Source organism: Schistocerca gregaria, chromosome 3 (genome assembly GCF_023897955.1).
Source record: "Schistocerca gregaria isolate iqSchGreg1 chromosome 3, iqSchGreg1.2, whole genome shotgun sequence".
Classification (NCBI taxonomy): Eukaryota; Metazoa; Arthropoda; class Insecta; order Orthoptera; family Acrididae; genus Schistocerca; species Schistocerca gregaria.
The window spans coordinates 209,803,393-209,824,290 of record NC_064922.1 but is presented as its reverse complement, the minus strand read 5'-3'; positions in this window follow the sequence as shown (position 1 = coordinate 209,824,290).

The following is a 20,898-nucleotide window of genomic DNA, read 5'->3' as shown; positions in this document are numbered from 1 at the left end:
TAAAACAACGTAGTCTGTAGACACTCATGTTCGTTAGACCATCACTAGTCATATATGCACTAAACTCCAGCGGCAGATTACTGTTTACAGGCTACTGGTAGCCGTTTTGGCGTGTAAACCGATTACAGATATTGTTTTGCTTTGTGTGTAGCGCCATTGCCGTCCAGCGACTGTACTACGAAGCATAGAGAGTGCCCTCGTTGTGTCACTATAATATCTTACGTAACCTATTTTTAATATATTGTACATAAAATACATGGAGATTGATCACCGTTTTACTTACATAAAAGAATACATCGTTATTCATCGTTTTACATATATAAAGGATATACATCGTTATATATACTTGTAGGTGCCCACTCATTACTGTTAAAATTGTATTGGTTATTTATTTCGTCGCGGTTCATTGTATTAACTTAGCATAACCAGAATCACAGAAGCGGTCACATACTTTTTACAAATCAGCGGCACGCTCCTATAGGACCACCCTGATTCAATTAAAATACAGCTGGCATGACATTTCGCCAGCTTTACATAAATAATATGCATACCAATTGATCGTCGACATGTCATACTAAAATGATATGACAGTGTACTAAGTATTTTCTGTGTCAATTGTATAAAATAGCCTTAATATCATCGAAAAATAAAAATATTTGATCGTAAAATATTGTACAATGTCGTTTTGGCGAGATTACGGCGTTATATAAAATTCATAAAACACTGGATTTAATACCTTAATCTGAGTCTATGCGTAAGCTACTATTTGTGCATGTGTCATAAGATCGATTAAAAGTTATCTGGGTATCGTTTGTTCCTCCAATCAGTTTGGTCGCTTAAAAGGTTGTCAGGATCAATTTTGAAATGATTGTATATTTCCATGTCTTCAAGAACGCTCATGACTCTTCCCTTGGGTACTGCGTGTAGTATTGTCAGGACTATATCGACGTTCCTAACAGTATGTTTATTTTCACTTAAGTGTTTGCTAAACGTAAAGTCGCTGTTTTCTGTTGGTCTAAAGTATTCTTTAAACCCATCTGTAAATGTTCTCCCTGTTTTTCCGATGCAGCATTTCTCGCAAGTACCACATTCTATTTCATAAACTCCAGATTTTGTGAACTAGTTGGTGTTATTATAATTGCGTATTAGTCTGTTAGCTAGGGTATTATTGGTATGGAAGCTAACTTTAACAGGGGTTTTCTTAAAAGCCTGCGCAATTTTATCTGATAATGTGCCTATGTATGGTAAGGTAGCATACTTGTTCTTTTTACGCGAACTGTGCTCTCTTTCTAACGGAATTTCGCTATTTAGGCCTGCATTTCCTCTTTTAACTTTGCGTTCATGTGCGTCCGTAACTATTTTGACTTTGAACCCATTGTTAATAGCCACTTTTTGTAGTATCATTAGTTCTTTTTGTATTTCATCCTCGTCAAGGGGTAGGGTACATAATCTGTGTCATGGAGTTGAAGTAGGATAGCTTATTTTGTTTAGGATGGCAGCATGAAATTTCTGCCTATCAGTTTTCATTTTCATAAAAAATAAAAATAAAGTCAGGAAAAAAATATTAAACAATAACATAATAATAAAAAGCACGAAAAAACCAAACTAGTACCACCTCAATGTGAGGGATCAGACCAGTGACAGGCCTCGGATTGCTACCCCTGAACACTTTGTCTCTGAAGCTGACTGTGTGCGCTCTTTCCTGAAAAAAAAAGAGATGGAAGGTGATTGTCGCAGTGGTCAGTGCATCTGAGGGCCAAGCAGCTGGCCCGGATTCTACTCCCGGCCGAGTCGTAGATTTTTTTCTGCTTGGGTTTGAGTGTTGTCCTTTCATCATCATCGATACGGAAATCGCTCAATGTGGCGACAACTGATAAAATACTTGCAAATCTGTGTCGAACATCCCCACGTAGGGACCCCTGGCCGTAAGTGCCATACGATCATTTCATTTCAATTCGTTTCATTAAAGAGACAAGGAATAAGATTAACATGTTACAAAAGAACAACTGGATTAAAGCCCACTGAGTACACGGAAGTAAGTTGCAGACCAGTTGTAAAAGAGGTATCCAAATCACAAGAGGAAACAAGCCATAACAACTTCCCTAAACCTTCGCAAAACAAATTACGAAAAGCAACTGTGGAATAATGGGAGGAAGAGTGTCGACGAACTACAGGGTGAAACTTGATTCACCCCTCCAAATTACTCGTTTCCAGTCATCTACTGGCGTCGCCCTTTACACCACCTCAGGCACCGCCTAGCATTACCTACAGAAATGCGTGACTTACGACAGTTGTACCCCACTCATTTTAACTCCCTACCCACAGTAATTGTTCTAGCTAGACTGCTGGTAGCACTTTTGAACTCACGAGTGCTTCACTTCGCTGATTTCTTGCGATTTTTTTACAACCACCCTCAGTAATGCTAGACAGTCCCTGTTCCTCAGTACATAAGGTCTGCCTGGTCTTGATTTACTTGTGGTTGTCCCTTCGCGTTTCTACTTCACAGTTAGATTACCAATAATTGACTTGGCCAACTTTAGAAGGACTGAAAAGCCCCGCATGGATTTGTCCTCAGGTTATATCCAAGTCCACGTTCAAAGTCACTGAGTTCTGACCGACCCATTCTCCTTTTTCTGCGTCTGTAGTGACAACATAATATTTCCCGCCTCCTTTTAAACTGGCGGATCCTCCTGTCGTGACATGTAGCAGTCAGTTCCATATTACACAGGGCTGCCGAATACTTCTTATTAAGAAGTATACATGACATGTTTCGGCACTGGTATCACCATTCCATGAGAAATTTTAAGAACAGTGTGTATTCAAACGCTATGTGTAAACGTTTTGCAGGTATCTATAAACCCTGTCATTTGAGACAAAATTTTCATTGTAGTCGGTTTAGTTTTACCAATGCTGTGCTCTGCAGGCTTAGTTTCCTCGTCAGAACTGGATACCGTCATGGCATTAAACAGATTAATAGTGGACCTATACGAGCGTTCCCCAGAAACTAATGCACCGCATTTTTTTACTTCAACAATTCTTTGTTGGACATAATGAAAATTACACACACGCAAGTATGGTGTTTTATCTACGCACCCTAATTTTCCACGTAATCTCCATCCCGTTCCATGGCCTTCCTCCAGCGCTAAACAAGGACGTGTAGCCCTGTCGGCACTAATCTTTCTCCTCTTGGCGGAGCCAGTGCTTCACTGTCTGAATCATTGCCTCATCGTCATCAAAATGTCTTCCACGAATGGCATCCTTTAATAGCCCAAATAAGTGGAAGTCCGAGTGTTTGCATCTGACCAAAAGCACGTATCATGGTAATTTACTATGTCATCTATTGTGAATCGCGACTCAACAGTAAATAAAATGAAGGCTGTGAACTCGTCACTAGTAAAATGATCCATGTCTCGACAGGTAAGATAGGTGGGGATAAAGCTCCGCAATTTTCAGTTTTCCTAATATCGTGTCAACAAGGGGGAAATTTTCCAGTGATTTCAAATTAAAATCATAAGTGGAGTTTTTACCTATAACCCATCAAAATTCCAGCTCTGTCTGATTATTAATTGCATAGAAATTCACAATGTAGTTAAAACAAAAGCTGCAGGATTTTACCCCACAAGATAAGCATTGCTGGAAATTGATGACTGCATAATAGAACGCCAGAAATAACGCTTCGTAAAATTATTGTTTTGTAGTCAAGTTACCTGACACAATATTTAGCTGAAATGTCTCGTAAATTTGGACACAAAGCTTAAAAATGCTCATGCAAAAATGATACTTCCTTCTCCGCGAGAGAATGATTAGTACGGTAACCTGAAAGAGTTCAATTACTGAGGCTAAGCTATCTAGCACGTGGACTATGGGAAAACCGGAACAGGAGAGAATCGAAGCATTTGAGACGTGATGCGATAGTCGCATGTTGAAAATGAGATCCACTGATTAGGTAAGGAATGAGGAAGGTCTGCGCAGAACCAGAGAGGAAAGGAATATGTGGAAAACACTGATAAGGAAAAGAGACAGGATGATAGGATATCTGTTAAGACATCATTAAGACATCAGGCTATGATTTGCACGGTTTAGAGGGAGCTATAGACGGTAAAAACTGTAGAGGAAGACAGAGATTGGAATATGTGCGGCAAATATTTGACAACGTAGATTGCAAGTGATACTCTGAGATGAAGAGATTGGAATAGGAGTGGAATTGGTGGTGAGTCGAATAAAACCAGTCGTAAGACTGAGAAACCCCCTCTCCCCCCCCCGCCCCCTCCTCCCAAAAAATAATAATGCTATCTAGGTACCCAATAAGTAATGTGACCTTTTACGTCCTCTGATTTTTTCATAAAGTCCCAGGCTCTTCTTCTTCGGGTATTTCTTCACCAAACAGTAAGTGCACATCTATATCTGAAATACTGTCATGTTGTGAGAGGTTTGAATCTGACTCTGGAAGACAACTGTTCCTAGCCGCCTTCGCCCATCCTCATTTAGGTTTCGCGTGATTTCCCTAAATTACTTCAGGCAAATGCCCGGATGGTTCCCTTGAGAGAGCACGGTAGATTCTCTTCCCCAACCTTCCTTATACGTGGCTTGTGCTCCGTCTGTAATGATATCGTTGTCGATAGGACGTTACATACTAATTTACCCCTCCTCCAATCTGACTGTGAAGAACAATCGACTGGCTGTTTGACCTGTTTCCCTCTTTTTGGCATTGGTGTAATGAAATCTAGCTTACGGCGTTTTGTTTGTATAGCACTCTTCTCTTTCTTTGTCACGTCTCCCTTTTCAGTAGCAAAGTTTTCTTTTCCCATGCCTTCTTCATCCACTCGTTCTTTATTGGGTGTCGATATCAGAAGCACAGATTTCAATGCTTTGCCAGAAAGTTTCCCTTAAATCTTCATTTTACACAGCGAAACTATACCTCGACGTGAGATAATCTCATGTAGTGTGTGTTGTACGTCATCATTGTACATTGTCATTGAAGAATTATCGTCACATTGTTGGAACTGTGGGGATTTACCTGGAAACACGTGCGGGGATTTACCCCCTTTCACCGTTTTGCAACAAATGAATCATTGTTGATTCTGGAGACCGACTGGAACAACAAGTTTGCGCGAGATTGAAGCTTAAATGCAGGAGAGTCAACGAGTAATTCGATGATTCTTCTTTTAAAATCCTTCAATATACAGTGCTGAAGTAAAACAGAAAAGTTCAAGTAAGTAGAGTAAAACAGACTCGCCTCATTTTCTCAATTCGGAGCAACCTGTCGTTACGAACTTCACTGGAACAATAGGTTACACTAAGAAATACCTGAAACCTGGAGATCAAATTCTGAATCGATGGCAATCAGTTCGCTGCGAATTTTTACCCACCGCGGGGTTTTACCTCCACCTACAGTATCGGTTTCCAGACAAATAATTATAGTAACTTTTCTTCTGGTTCTGATTTATACTACCTATACTGAGCCAGTAAATGTAACGAATTGTGTTTTCGATAAGTTATAGTTGACAACGTGGCGAAATTTCTGACGTATGACAGTAATTTTTAAACATTAACAGCTGACAAATTATGAGATCAACATTTTTAACGAACTATGGACTTCTTCGTGGGGCATTGTGAAGAACGTTTGAAGAGGACTTCCACGACATATCATGCATGAACTTGATAAAACAGTAACACTATAATAGCGCGGCAAAACACTGTCCCTCTGCCAGGAGAAGAGGTGTGACTGTCCGCCGAACTGTCCAAAATGTACACTACTGGCCATTAAATTTGCTACACCACGAAGATGATGTGCTACAGACGCGAAATTTAACTGACAGAAAGAACTTGCTGTGATATTCAAATGATTAGCTTTTCAGAGCATTCACACAAGGTTGGCGCCGGTGGCGACACCTATAACGTGCTGACATGATGAAAGTTTCCATCCGAATTCTCATACACAAACAGCAGTTGACCGGCGTTACCTGCTGAAACGTTGTTTTGATGCCTCGTGTACGGAGGAGAAAAGCGGAACGCCGTTCTGGATCTCAATGGCCTCGTATCACTAGCAGTCGACATGACAGGCATCTTATCCGCATGGCTGTAACGTCTCGATTCCTGAGTCAACAGATGGGGAGGTTTGTAAGACAACCATTTGCACGAATAGTTCGACGACGTTTGCAGCAGCATGGAGTATCAGCTTGGAGACCATGGCTGCGGTTACCCTTGACAATGCATCACAGACAGAGCACCTGCGATGGTGTACTCAACGGCGAACCTGGGTGCACGAATGGCAAAACGTCATTTTTTTCGGTTGATTGCAGGTTCTGTTTACAGCATCATGATGGTCGCATCCGTATTTGGCGATATCGCGGTAAACGAACATTGGAAGCGTGTATTCGTCATCGCCATACTGGCACATCACCCGGCGTGGTGGTATGGGGTGCCATTGTTTACACGTCTCGGTCACCTCTTGTTCGCATTGACGGCACTTTGAACAGTGGACGCTACATTTCATTTGTGTTAGGACCCGTGGTTCTACCCTTCATTCGATCCCTGCGAAAGCCTACATTTCAGCAGTATAATGCACGACCGCATGTTGCAGGTCTTGTACGGACCTTTCCGGATACAAAAAATGTTCGACTGCTGCCCTGGCGAGCACTTTCTCCAAATCTCTCACCAACTGAAAACGTCTGGTCAATGGTGGCCGAGCAACCGGCTCGTCACATACGCCAGCCACTACTCTTGATGAACTGTAGTATCGTGTTGTTGGGCAGCTGTACATGTACACGCCATCCAAGGTCTCTTTGACGCAATGCCCAGGCGTATCAAGGCCCTCATTACGGCCTGAGGTGGTTGTTCTGGGTACTGCTTTCTCAGGATCCATGTACCCAAATTGTGTGAAAATGTAATCACATGTCATTTCTAGTATAATATATTTGTCCAATGAATGCTCGTTTATCATCTGCATTTCTTCTTGGTGTAACAATTTTAATGGCCAGTAATGTAATTAAACGTCGTAGCCAAACCATGCAACGTTGGGAAAACGATCTCTTTGAAGGGTGGACGTTTACTGAAGCCGACCGTCACCATGTTTCACGGTCGTAGAAGTTTCTCCAGGTAACAATTAATATCTCACGAGAAACCTTCGTACGCTCTCGCAAGCCGATGAGAGAGAAGTTATGTGTACGTTTGCTTATAGCAAACACACCAATATTTGTGTTTCTGCGAAACTTCCTGTGCTCTACTGTGTCACAGCACACGATAAAGCATACGTGGCAAGCCGTGAGGCGGCGGTTCTGGGCCGAGCGCCAGACTTTAATTTTGCTGCAACGAGCCGGGCCGAGCGCAACAGAGAGCCGGGCGGCGTGGTGGCTGGCGTGCTGCCCGCTGCAAATGGGACCTGCAAACTGCGTGCCGTCCCTCCTAGGAATGCGCCATTTTGTTAACTCGCTGCTTTATTTCGGGACATCTTGCCTCATAACGCGTCCGCATTCTTGACCCAATTCTTTCGAAATGTGGGTTACCAATGAGCCGGGAAACACGATATTAAGGGTTCCATGGAAGCACAACTTCTTCCTCGTTCTCTCTGTGTATGTTTATTTGATAATGTATGGCGTTCATTAGTTACTGATGATCCATAGTGCGCCACACGTGGACGCTTGGTGAGTACTGCAGCTCATGGTCTCACACTAATGTGTGAATTGCAGTTTTGTATATATTTATGGGAATTACTATCTCAAAGCACTCCGTCAGCAGGCCACAAGTGGCCCATCGGGACCATCCGACAGCCGTGTCATCCTCAAAGAGGATGCATATAGGAGGGGCGTGTGGTCAGCACACCGCGGCCGGCCGGAGTGGCCGGGCGGTTCCAGGCGCTGCAGTGTGGAGCGAAGGGACCGCTACGATCGCAGGTTCGAATCCTGCCTCGGGCATGGATTTGTCTGATGTCCTTAGGTTAGTTAGGTTTAATTAGTTCTAAGTTATAGGCGACTGATGACCTCAGAAGTTAAGTCGCAAAGTGCTCATAGCCATTTTTCAGCACACCGCTCTCCCGATCGTTAAGATGGTTTTCTTTGACCGGAGCGGCTAGTATTTGGTCAAGTAGCTCCTCCAATTGGCATCACGAGGCTGAGTGCACCACGAAAAAAGGCATGATCAGCCATACAAGTGCTGTAGCTCCTCCAATTGGCATCACGAGGCTGAGTGCACCACGAAAAAAGGCATGATCAGCCATACAAGTGCTGGCCACTCCCGACAGCGCTTAATATCGGTGATCTGATGGGAACCGGTGTATCCACTGCGACAATGCCGTTGCCCACTATCTCAAAGCGGCTTTTGAAAATCATTGTTACCATTTACTGCTTCCAGTATACATCAACTCAAAGGAAAGGTTAAAAACGAACAAAGCAGCAGCCAGGTTTTATTCTGCCTCTGCATGACGCGAACCCATACTCTATAGCAATTACACAGAATTGTGCGTCATCATCATTTCCAAAGCTTGTTCTCTCATTCATTTGCAAGCTGTTCTTATTGCTTTTCGTTTTCTCTTTTAGTGCCATCAACTACCAACACAGTCTTAGTCACTAATTAATCTTTGATAGTTATTATAGGTGCACTCATGAGTTAGATCATACAGAACTGTGATGAGGGCATATTGTAGCTACCCACTCAACTTAAGAGAGTTGTCCAGAAAGTAAAGTACCGCATTTCTTTTCACAGACTAAAACAATGCTACGAATGTGAAATGTTTGGTATGTATTATCTGAAGTCTCCTGAGCGAGCGTGCAAAGTTTCCGTCACTTGCGACAGGTGGAGTAGCTGCAGGACAGTTTCAAAATGGCGTCTGTAGTTGGTGTACGTTACAAGCAACGAACCCTCACTGAATTTCTCAATGCAGCGAAAGAAACTTTGCGGAATATTCACAAACGCCTGTGCAAAGTCTATGGAGCATCTGCTGTCGACTGAAATACTGCTAGTCGCTGGGCACGGAGGGTAAGGTCATCAGAAGGCAGTTCTGAGGAGCCCCTCGATTTGCAGCGGTCTGGGAGATCATCCACAGGTGCCACACTTGGCATGTTGCAGCGAGCTGGTGTAATTCGCGAGTACAGACGTATTACGACTCGGCAGTTGGCGCTGCATCTGTTGGCAAAGAAAGTGTGGATACAGTTATCTTCACTCTTGGATATTCAAAAGTGTGTGCAGGATGGGTGCCGCGGCGTCTACCCGTGGATCACAAATAGCACTGAAAAAACATTTGTCGATTTGTTGCAACATTTTGAAGCTGAGGGGGAGACCTTCCTGTCCCGGACTGTGACAGATGATGAAACTTGGGTTCACCAGTTTGAGCCCGAAACAAAACGACAGTCGATGGAATGGCGCCATTCCCAGTCCCCACAAAAGAAAAAATTCAAAGCAACTGCTTCCGCCGGTAAGGTCATGTTCACCGTGTTCCGGGATTGTGAAGGTGTCATTCTCATAGATGTGTTGCCAAGAGGTGATACCATTAATTCGGGAGCATATGTCAACACATTAACAAAACCTCAAGACACGCTTCTGGGGACTTCGGCCTCAAGCAACCCAGGAGATGTTTTGCTGCAACACGATAAAGCTGGGACCCACTCAAGTTCAAATGGTTCAGATGGCTCTGAGCACTAAGGGACTTAACATCTATGGTCATCAGTCCCCTAGAACTTAGAACTACTTAAACCTAACTAACCTAAGGACATCACACACATCCATTCCCGAGGCAGGATTCGAACCTGCGACAGTAGCAGTCGCGCGGCTCTGGACTGAGCGCCTAGAACCACTAGACCACTGCGGCCGGCCCCACTCATGTCTCAGGAGTGCTGAACACATCGAAAACAATATTGGACAGTATATAAGAAACTATCAGCCTCGATTGCGGTAATGAAACCAACATTTACCTAGGTTTCAGTCCAAATAATTGAGCCTTCTTCAGAAGATATACCTGAATCTATAATTTGTCTACCAGGGCATGGTCTAGAAATAAAACTAAAACAGCCTGAATAGGCGTAGTCACACGTACACACGTACTAAGTCAACACCAAGACTTGACTTAAGTTCTGGAGTGCGCCATGTCTCCATGGACGCCGTGCGGTGGGCCTCGGGAGCTCACGTGAAACTAAGTAGGACTAGATTACGCGCTGCAAATCAGCATGGCGGGGAACGCTGCGCTTGTCTGAGACCATGACTGTCAAAGCAGTTGCATCTTAAAACAAATAGTTTATAGAGAGGTTCAGTATCTTAAACATGTAGCCTCTGCACCAGGTAGCGACTACAATGTAACAACTATGCACGGATTTACATAAGTTCGAATACACTACCCCGACTTACACTATTAGAATATATATCGACCCTTTCATAATGAATGCTGCATAACGCACCCACCGTCATTAATGAAGGTGATACAGGACATAAAACAGCGAAACTGTAGTATGTAAACGCCATAATGCGATTATCTCGGTTAACCTGTACACAGATTGTCGAGTAGGTGTTTTTATCAGTTGATATACACTTCTGGAAATGGAAAAAAGAACACATTGACACCGGTGTGTCAGAACCACCATACCTGCTCCGGACACTGCGAGAGGGCTGTACAAGCAATGATCACACGCACGGCACAGCGGACACACCAGGAACCGCGGTGTTGGCCGTCGAATGGCGATAGCTGCGCAGCATTTGTGCACCGCCGCCGTCAGTGTCAGCCAGTTTGCCGTGGCATACGGAGCTCCATCGCAGTCTTTAACACTGGTAGCATGCCGCGACAGCGTGGACGTGAACCGTATGTGCAGTTGACGGACTTCGAGCGAGGGCGTATAGTGGGCATGCGGGAGGCCGGGTGGACGTACCGCCGAATTGCTCAACACGTGGGGCGTGAGGTCTCCACAGTACATCGATGTTGTCGCCAGTGGTCGGCGGAAGGTGCACGTGCCCGTCGACCTGGGACCGGACCGCAGCGACGCACGGATGCACGCCAAGACCGTAGGATCCTACGCAGTGCCGAAGGGGACCGCACCGCCACTTCCCAGCAAATTAGGGACACTGTTGCTCCTGGGGTATCGGCGAGGACCATTCGCAACCGTCTCCATGAAGCTGGGCTACGGTCCCGCACACCGTTAGGCCGTCTTCCGCTCACGCCCCACCATCGTGCAGCCCGCCTCCAGTGGTGTCGCGACAGGCGTGAATGGAGGGACGAATGGAGACGTGTCGTCTCTAGTTCAAGTGTAAGTCAACTACCCTGGCCAGCAACATCTCCGAATCTGTCCCCCATTGAGCATGTTTTGGACTGGATGAAGCGTCGTCTCACGCGGTCTGCACTGCACGTCCAGCACGAACGCTGGTCCAACTGAGGCGCCAGGTGGAAGTGGCATGGCAAGCAGTTCCACAGGACTACATCCAGCATCTCTACGATCATCTCCATGGGAGAATAGCAGCCTGCATTGCTGCGAAAGGTGGATATACACTGTACGATTGCCGACATTGTCCATGCTCTGTTGCCTGTGTCTATTTGCCTGTGGTTCAGTCAGTGTGATCATGTGATGTATCTGACCCCAGGAATGTGTCAATAAAGTTTCCCCTTCCTGGGACAATGAATTCACGGTGTTCTTATTTCAATTTCCAGGAGTGTAGATGGGAATGGACGCAGAGTTTCGCCCATACCTCAACAGATACTGGTTTCGGGACATGTTATTATCGGAACCCTTCTTGTAGTTTTTAAGAATACTAACGACTGTACGAATGTGAGACAATTATTTTAGACGCCCTGTATTTGGGCTGGCCTGTCTTAGCTGCCTCGCGCTGCATATTCCTCTCATTTTAAATGGTTGGCAGTGATTACTGTTTTTATTTATGTTTCTTGTGTTTTTAGATTAGAACATGGCCTACCTCGCCAGGAACTGGACGTAATGTACACTGTTCATAACTTCATGATACCGTGGGCCGCATAGAAAGTGGGGTAGGGAACACCTGGGATCAAACCCAGCTCATTTATGTCGGGTTCTCTTCACCGACGATAGCAGGATTTGGCAGGTGCCAGAAAATCGTCTTAGTAGAAAGAGAAAGTGTCCGGATACAAACGAATGTCTCGGGCATGCATTCCATGGGTTGGAAAGGAATCTGTGTCTGTCTTGCTTTGCGCCAGAATCAACTGGATGGTATGTTCTCTGGTGTCTGCTGACATGAATGCGACTGAGTACACTTGGCACCGGTTGAAACGTTCAGTCATTGCCACAGGAACTCCGCACACACGTTGGATGGTCTGAGCAGGTTTGCAGTCCAAGAGTGGTACAGGCTTGAGCGAATCGTCTCGACCCTGTTATCGACAGCATTCAAAGGAATATAAAAGAATGTAGGTCGTATAATGCACAGGGTGAAGGGAACACAAACTAAGTGGTACCTAGTAGCAAATTTTCGTTTAACTGAAATGCAAAGAAATGCACTTTCGATCGAACGGCCTTCATGTTGATTCTTACTTTGATTTTATGTCATAATAAAGGTTTTGATTTTTTGATCTTACGAAACCTTTATTTTCGTTTCTCGTTGTTCTTGTATCTAAGTCCAAGCTTGTCTGTAGATACGCAGTTTTTGTGTGACTATTATTTGAGCTATTTAGTTTTTGTGCTATCGCTTATGCAGGAGAACCTCAGTGGAGGGGTGTTGGTTCGCTGAAGCTGTGTGCCAGACCGTTATAACTGCTTCATTGTATCAGCAAGGTCCTTAACAGTGTCCACTCCGATGCACGGTGGAGCAGTTGGATTGTAGATGTTGCATTGGAGGGAGGGGAAGGTGAAATGAATGGAGGAAAAGGGGGGGGGGGAGGAAGGAGAGAGAGAGTCCTCCTTTCACAATAGTCACAAAGCATAGAAGGAAACACAGTGGCCTGCGGGACGCTCGAGGTGTGTCAGGCTTCGCCCTCCCTTTGGGTACCTGCAGCTACGAAGGTCTGGTCGCTCCAAGCAACTGACACAGGGTGAGTCGGGAGGAAAGGTACGTGCTTTGAGACGCGACAGTATTAGTGATTCTGAACAAAAAACTTCATATGGTCATAAGCCCTATCGCGAATGGTTTCCGAGATAGAACACGTGTAATATCACTTTTTGTGCGTTTTTCTTTAATAACTCGAAAACCGCACACTCCAACGAAAACTTGTCTCAGTACACTATTAAACTAAATTAAATTTGTTACAAAGAAAGGTCATATTTAATTCTTGGCTAGGACAAACAGTTTGCGCTGAGAGATGGCGGAAATATTGAAAATCTCCCGTCAAGCGAGCGCTGTAGCTAAGGTACTTTTTGTAGGCCAGATTGAGGTAGTTTCCGGCTTGATAGACCACCAGCGTCCCGTATCAAAATTTTCGTCTCAACTTCCTCTGTATTACTGTGGTACGTTGTAAACCATGACAATGAATAATACAGAAAATAAATAGAAATGTACATTAAAAGTATTCTATCTCGGACACCATTCGGAGTGGGGCATACGTCCACATCAAGTTTTTTGTTCAGAAACAGTAATCTACCACCCGTCAAAACACGTACCTATTCTCCTGACTCAACTGCGTAGTACGATAAGCGGGGAGTGAAATTGCCTAAAAAAACTGTTTTATGTAGAGGAAGCAAAGCAACATCCGTCTCTGTAATTACTTTCTCAATAAACGTATTTTTCGCGAAAAAAAATTAAAGGCCACAGTTTTCAGATTCGCGTCTATTCTCCCTACGCAGTCTTTCTCATTCGACTTTGAGGAAACTATTCGGTAAGCAAAAATTATTTTACCGAATCTTATAGCCACACATCGCAGCTTAATAATGAACTTTCTTTTTCTTTTCGTTATGTCTAGTAGTTACTGTGACACTTCAAAGTGAAGTACAACACCACGCACATTTTGAAAAATTTCCAGTGAAAAATGTAGCCGCTGCCCAGTTTACGTTTAGTGTTTTTTATACCATACATTACTGCATATGAAATGAAGTGAGCATATAGAACTACGGAGGAAGGAGAGTCATAACTCTTTCCATTCTCCATAAAATACGTGAGTTACATTACATATTGTCCACGTTGAAATTGGCTATTAGTGCCACATGTGCGGCTATTGCTGCCTTCTATGGCCAGCTATGCGGAGTGTGGATCTGCGTCGTGTTAAAGAAGCCGAAATTGGAAATGAAAGAAAAATTTAATCTAACGAAAAGATATTGGGAGTCATCAGCACAAGACGCTGGCTGTACATGTTTTTCAGTCTACGAGTACGCTACCTTGTTTCAGGAAAGAATGTTACCTATATTACTTTGATCATAGCGTTAACCATATTATATAATTTATTCGATGATTTATGTATAAGGTGTTAACTTAACGATTGCCGTTTAAATTGAGCTCGATGTGAGCTATTGACGTGTGCTGCCATTGGTTGTTTCGAATGACACACAAGCGATACAACTGTGTTGAATCAAAATGTAACCTGGTATCCGTGCAGCAAATAAAACAAACATACATTACGTTAACACACTCTTCTACAAGATAACAATCGAAATGAGCAATTTGGAATACAAAACTTGTTTTACGATCGAGCGATGCAGCTGTACCTGTAGGAGACAACGTTACTTTCGGTTTTCGTATATTTTTCTACAGGAAAGCGTAGGAAATGAAAAAATAAATAATAAATGAAAAGCACCAGTTTTCTTTTGTTCTACACTATTACTTTTATTGTGTTAGCCGGTTTTTCGGCTTACAAGGCCATCTTAAGAAATTCATTGAGTACTGTAACCAAAGAGGTTACAATGTTTGCAAACAACATTGGATGATAAGTTACACGTCTAGATTGAAGCAGAAACATACAGTAAGTAACTTCTTTGGCTGAGTGGTGGTAATGTAATGAAAAAGTAAAAAAATTGCACAGTAAATAAATCAAAATGGAGTAGACAGGAAAAACTTAGACACAAAATTGGAAGAGCATGCCTATTAATAAACAAAACTGATAAAATAAAACAAAATTAGTACTCGACAAGACTCTATCAGGAGGTATAAAACACGGAGAGTGATACACAGACCAATTAAAAGAGGAAACAATTACCTAAGTAACTACAGAATACGTAAGGAACTTAAGGAATATGAAATGCAGGAAGATGGAGGAGACTGAGGGAGCATACAGTAAATTCAGTCTTTGAGAATGTGGTGGTACTGTATTTTAACATTAACATTATATCCAAAACTGTGGCTATGTAACAGTTTGCATTAAATAAATGAACCAAGTAAAATATAAACAATATTTGATGAGACAACTACAAGAGCTGTTAAACAATGATAGTAATACAAGTACGAGTTAAAAGAAAGCGTTAACAGTTGAAACTATAGTCTATATGGAATACATAGACAACTTCAATAAAACAAAAGAACTTAATGCATACAGGAAAATGGGAATATGTAGGAACAGACAGTGTGAGAAGTAATGAATAACAGAGATGATTATATAAAGTTTACGAGACGGGAAGTGTTGAGCAGTGTCAGGTCATTTAGGATTAGATCTGGACTGTGAGCTAGATGTTTGTTAATTGGTTCAAATGGCTCTGAGCACTATGGGACTCAACTGCTGTGGCCATTAGTCCCCTAGAACTTAGAACTACTTAAACCTAACTAACCTAAGGACATCACACACATCCATGCCCGAGGCAGGATTCGAACCTGCGACCGTAGCAGTCGCACTGTTGGTTAATTCCCAGGGCTCCCAGCAGGTTGAGTTTATGGCCTTTGTTTGCTAAGTGAAGTACATAGGACACTGGAAGGTAGTTTTGACACTCACTCAGTACATGCTGAGCAAATGCGGAGTCAGAATTCTGCAATCTCCAGGTGCGTTCATGTTCAGCCAGCCTAGTTGCTATGTCTCTGCCTGACTGACCAATGCAAAGCTTGTCACAAGTGGAACAGGTGATTTTGTATACTCCACTGTTGCCTAATAAATGGATCTTATCTCTGGTATTAAGAATACACTGGACTGTCGTGTTGGAAACCCTATACTTGCAGGCTTTCAGTGCTTTGGCTACAATCTGTGATACCTCACATAGATATGGTAATGTACACCATTTCTAGCAGACAGTGGATGGGAAAGCGCGTGGGAAACAAAAATGGAAAATTATACACCTCCTCTACGCGGCAACTTCGAATTAAATAGGAGTCTCTGGATACTTTTGATCAGACTATGAGCACTGAAGATAATTTCGCAGAATCGCTTTAGGAATTACAACGTAAAAGCTTTAACTTACGTAACGTATAGAGAATATGACAGACTATGTTATATTAAAATATGGTCATAATCAGCCTCTGCTTTCTTAAGAGGAACAACAGAAAGAAAATTAGAATGTAACATCCCGTCGACTTCTCGATCATTAGAGACGGAGCAAAAGCTCGAATAAAGGAACGCGGGGGAAGAAAATCGGCTGTACTGTTTTTCAAAGTATTCATACCACGTATGGCTGGAGTTATTACGGGCAATCAGCGAAAAAATAAATCTAGATGGCCGAGATTTGAACCGTCGCCCGGCCAAATGCGAGTCGAGTGTGTCAACTGTTGCACCACCTCGCACAGTCTGTTCGTTTTGACTGTGTGGAATGAGAATTACGAGGTTCAACTTCAGTAGACGAAAATTCAGGCCCAGCGCAAGCCTACCGTCAGGGCTCCAGTGACTCACAGAATTTTTATGTTCCGTGGATGCGGGTGAAGGACTTACAGAATCTGGTGATGAATTTGTGCATGCAGACAGCATCTCTCTTATCCGCACAGACATAGTGAATGAAATGGGTTGTCATATCACGTGACAGTTACATCGTCAGATCTTGCACTGTCCCTTGGCACGACAGTATGGCATGCACGGGCGCTATCAGCGCGTTTCATCTTTGTCGGATCGTGGCCACCTCACGTATGAGACATTCCATGGCCGAGAACTTCCAGTTGCTGTTGTTGTGTCTGCTACTGTGGGCTGTCAGATCCGACACAAACAAGGAAGGAGAGAATTTGCGATGGCCGGTGACAGGAATTCAAAATGATCTGTACATAACACTTGAACATTAATTCAACACTTTATTTCTATTAAAAGAAGAAACAATCTACGGGGGCTATTCGGAAAATAAGGTCCGACAAGTCGTGATATGGATACCATAATGAAAATCAAAAATGTTCTATTTGCAATAGTTTGATACAACTTCCAGCAACTTCTCTACATAGTCGCCGCTTCGACTTACAGACGCCGTAGAGTTGAACCAGCTTTCCAATACCCTCGTCATAGAAGGCAGCCGCTTGCGACTTCCGCTACTTCTCTACATTGGCCTGCAGTTCGCTGTTTTTGCCAAAATGTTATCTTCACAGCCAGCGGTTCATGTGAGCAGAGACGAACATCAGACGGGGCTAATTCCGGGCTGTACGGTGGGTGGTCAGACACTTCCCACCGAAAACTCTGCAAGGGCGTCCTCTTTGGCCCTGCGTTGTGTGGCCGAAAATTGCCATGTAGAAGGGAATGCATGACAGTTACATCATGTGACATTGCATAAATTCAGGCGAAACCTAGCAGCGCGCAGACATACTTCGCGGAAGAAACTACTGTTACAGGCATCTTTGCATGCTCAGTTACAAGGGTGCATTACTATTCGCTAGCGCACTTTAGCAGATGTAATTTCGATGGACTGCTCGCGCTCTCCCTCCGATATGGAATATCTATGCTACAATAGAATCTCAGGTCAGAGCAGTATTGGCAGTAATTCGAGTTTATTAGCTGGCAGAGAGCACCTGAGTTATGGAGTTCGGACACGGCAGTGCAGCTGTTGACTTATGTTGGGCCGTTCGTGCGATGGCGGTGCCTGAGCGAAAAAAAAAAGTTCTTTTTTGCCGCGCGCATATGTTAATTGCCACACCTGATTTAACCACAATTGTAATCTTAAAGTCCCATGTAATTCCTTGCAGAAATGTTTCAATAATAGCTTTTGTTCTGAAGAAAACTTTTGCCAGTCCTTTATCTGAATTTAAAGATTTTGCGAATTTTTACTGAGGATACTCAATGTTGAATTAGCAAAAGAAGATCAGTTGTATTCCTAGAAATGAAAATCTAGTTGCCAGCATTGCACTGAGCTGTGCAAAAAAATTTCTTACAGGAGCAGATATATAGATAGCGTTATCCGGCGACATTATTGTGATGTAAGAATTTTTCAGTTTATTCAGGATGGTATCATAGGGCCATGACGCAGCGCTGCTGACGTGAAAACTTATTAATCTCGATATGCAGTCAGTCTTTAATGGAAGGTCAGATTAAAATTTGAAATTTTAGTATTGGAAAGAGATTTCTCTATTGGGGACTTAAACGAGATTTTTCTGTTGGGAGGTTATACTAAATGTGAATATTATAATTATTTTTCTTCTGGGAGGTTACACAACATGTGCTCGTAACTGAAAAGAGCAACGTGATGCAATCGACAGGCATACTAGAGACACTGCCCAAGACATCAGTGCAAAGTTTCATCGGATTTTCACTGTTGTTTCCATTTCGTGACCTATCGGACCTTACTTTGCGAATAGCCCTCGTATTACTACTCGCAGAACGCAGGTTAAGTAACGTCTTCCTATTACTCAATACTGATGCTCTCGAAGTCTGTGACCGAACTGAGGCCGACCAGCTTTTTTTTTCCCTTTATTGTTATTTTAATACCTATACAAACAGGTAGGCTGTCAGCAGCATGCTACGCCGCTCTTCAGCCATAGTGTTGACAATGACAGAACACAGTTTGGAGAAACAGAATGAACATAGTGAAGGGCTAAAAAATAGTGCTCACAGATACACAAAAAACACGGAGCCGTTCACACTCGATGATAACGACACCGAAAACACGTTGACACGGCACACAGAACACTGACGAATCCGATGGCACAAGTGAACGTAGAAGCGTGACGGCGGACACTAAAAACACAAAACGACGTCACACACACATGAGACACAGATGGCGATGATCTCCGGCGCGCGAAAGTCCACGTAGCGTGTGCGAGTCCAGGGACCTGGCAAGCGGGGAAGAAAGGTGAGGGGGGGGAGAGGGTGGGGAGGGGGGAACAAAGATGCCAATGGCTGAGGAGATGGGAGGAGGGGGAGAGGGACAGGGGAGGGGAAGCCCGGGGGAGGGGTGGGGAGAAATGGAGGAGGGAGGGAGGGTGCCCAAAGGAACAGACAGAGGAAGAGGGAGGGAGGATCAAAGTTGATAGGAGGGGTAGATGGAGGAGAGGAGGACATCATCAGGGAGGGGGAGCTGCCGGAAGCCACCTTGGGAGAGGGTAAGGAGGGTGAAGAGATGGAGACCAGGTGGGACGTGGGAGTACAGGCGAGGCAGCGGACGGGGTTGGGAGAGGATGGGCGAGACAAGCGGGTGAGGAGGGTCGAGTTTGCGGGAGGTGTACAGGATCCGTATCCTTTCAAGGAAAAGGAGGAGGTGGTGGAAGCCGACCAGCGATGGGCGGCTGTTTAAATTGGGATTGACCGGGAACGCTTTACTCTGTCTTCCCGGAGGTGTGGCGCTGCCCGCTCATTCCATTGGCGCGGGGTCGGCGCCTTCTTGGTGCAGTTTCGCGACGCTGTGCTGGTCAGCGTGCAGTCGATGCTCTAAGAGTGCACAGTACTTACCTCGAATCACTGTGACAAGGGTGTAGTGGGAGTATCTCAATGCGGGAAAAACTAACGTCTCCAGAGTCAGCTATCGTTCCGCAGCAACGTGTAGCTGGCAGCGGTCGCCATCAAATATTGCGGATAGTAACAGCGGGTAAGCGGGCCGCAGTGCAGCGGATAAGTCACCTATTGTCATCTATATTTACATTTCATAGGCCGTGCTTGTGTTATCGGTTTCCTGTCCAATTCTATTCCCTATCGAACGAGAGAAAACTGACTCTCTCTAAGCGCTCTAATGTCTTTTATCTTATTCCCATGGTGCATATTGAAGAAATACATGCGATGAACGAAACTAAACACCAAAAACACAATAAACTGACATGCTAGATACGGTGTAGAAAACCTGGTGATGTTTCAAACAGTTTCGAGACGTCTTGGAATTGTTTTCAAAGATATGTGATGCCTTTTTTTGGTGGGTCAACAGTCCACTCATTGGTTTTATGCCATTATTCCTGCAAAATAGCAACACGTTCAGGTAACGACGATGGAGGTACATAGCGATCACACACGCTTCTCTCCAATGTAAGCCACAAAGGCTCAATAATATTGAGGTCTAGTGAATGTGGTGGCCAGGGGAGATGCGAAAATTCATCCTCGTGTTCACAATAACAGTCTTGGAAGATGCAAGTTGTGTGAACACAGCGTCACCACCGGTGAACAAACATTGTACCATGGGATGGACCTGGTCAGTTAAAATATTCACACAAACATTGGCAGTAATGTGACTTTGCAGAATACCGGTGGAAGTCGATGGAGTACAATATGGCTGCCCAAATCATCATGTTAACTAGGCCGGAAGTTGGGATCGTGTGCAACAAGATTCATCCGGTCAAATGAGCTTTTTCCGTTGCTCCATATTCCAGGTTTTATGGCTTCGCCACCACGTTTTCCTGTTAGGGTCACTTGTATCACGGATGAGTGGGTTTGTAATTCCAGCTGGCCCTGCAATTACCTGCTTACGGCTCTCCCTTCGAGTTGTTTTGATGGTGATGGGTTGGCGAGTGCAACGTTTAGTTGTGCATTGACTTTTGCAGCTGTCGTCTTCTTATTTTTCGTCATAATTCTCTTCAACGGCCGTCTGTCACCATCTCACATCACACACATTCTTCCGCTTTGGGACGTTGCGTGTGATGTTTTTCCGCAATACATGTGCGCCGCGTAAGTATTCTATATGTTGCATCTTGAAATGCAAAGCACTTCTGGTACGTTGGTGACGGAAT